The 1096-nt window shown below is 35.2% G+C and overlaps 1 non-coding gene across 1 annotated transcript; it reads left to right on the forward strand.

The window, feature by feature from the left end:
- Nucleotides 1–506: 506 nt before the first annotated feature.
- On the forward strand, nt 507–653 carry LOC128776045 (U12 minor spliceosomal RNA). Its single transcript, XR_008421009.1, has one exon. It is a non-coding gene; the product is annotated as a U12 minor spliceosomal RNA (small nuclear RNA).
- The last annotated feature ends 443 nt before the right edge of the window (nt 654–1096 follow it).

Here is a 1096-nt window from a genome sequence, read left to right on the forward strand (position 1 = left end):
TTAGCCTGTTTCCGTATTGAGTGTAATGAGCAAGGTATCTCTTGCCTGCTTCCAATGACCATGTAGCATGAGCAAGAAAGAAGCTTTTATTATTTGAAGACACTGAGATTTTAGAGCCATTTATTAACACACCACAATTTTAGCTATACTGGCTCATTGTTTTAAAAGAACTTACATTTGATAAATTACAGACACTGATTTTCTTTCTCAAAGGTCATTTGTAGTAAGACATAGACTGAAGTAGAAGTAATGATCGATAGAAGCAAATTGATCCTATGTCCACAGACAGCATCCAGGATTTTCCACTGCATTAATTAGTTTGGAAAATGGAGAACTATTTCATTCATACATAATATAATTCACAGTTACCCCATGACTGTATTTGCATTAAATTCTACATCTTAAGCCACAGAAGCCACAGGTTTTACTAGAACTAAGATTTGGACAAGAAACAGGTATGAACAAAATGATGTGGGCTGCTGAGTAGTAGACCCTGAAAAAGTTTAATGCTTTAAACTTATGAGTAAGGAAAATAATGATGGGGGAGGTGCCCAAATCTTCACTGGTAATGTGAGATGAATTTTTGAGCAGGTAGTTTTCCCCTAAGGTGACCCACCTACTTCGGGGGATGACTGGGAGTCATGATCAGCCTGTCCCCCTTTAAAACTGAAAGAGTAGACTGGTATGAAGGTAATCCATGAGACTGAGAAGGAAAAAAACAAACAACAAAAACAAAACAAAACATGCAAAGTTTACATCTGTTACATATAGGCTGACATGAACTGAATTGCCTGTAGCTAAAATTAAAACAAAGTGAGTGTTTGATGATCTGGACTCAATCTCAAGAATAAAGTAGTTGTCTCAAGAAAGGAAGAAGACTAATATGACAGTGGCCCAAGCAAATCTCAACACATCTTTTAAATTTTACCATTATTGGCATTGGCCCATTCAAATGTATTATTTAATTCTAAAGACACAAAATAGTTCAGAAAGATAGCCTGAAGATTTTCTTTTTCTTTTCTTTTTTTTTTTTTTCTATTCTTCCCTGAGACATGATGTTACGAATGCTCCTTTCAATAATTTGATAGATTCAAGC

Source organism: Panthera pardus, unplaced genomic scaffold (assembly GCF_024362965.1).
Source record: "Panthera pardus isolate Hobbes unplaced genomic scaffold, ASM2436296v1 HiC_scaffold_11, whole genome shotgun sequence".
Taxonomy (NCBI): Eukaryota; Metazoa; Chordata; class Mammalia; order Carnivora; family Felidae; genus Panthera; species Panthera pardus.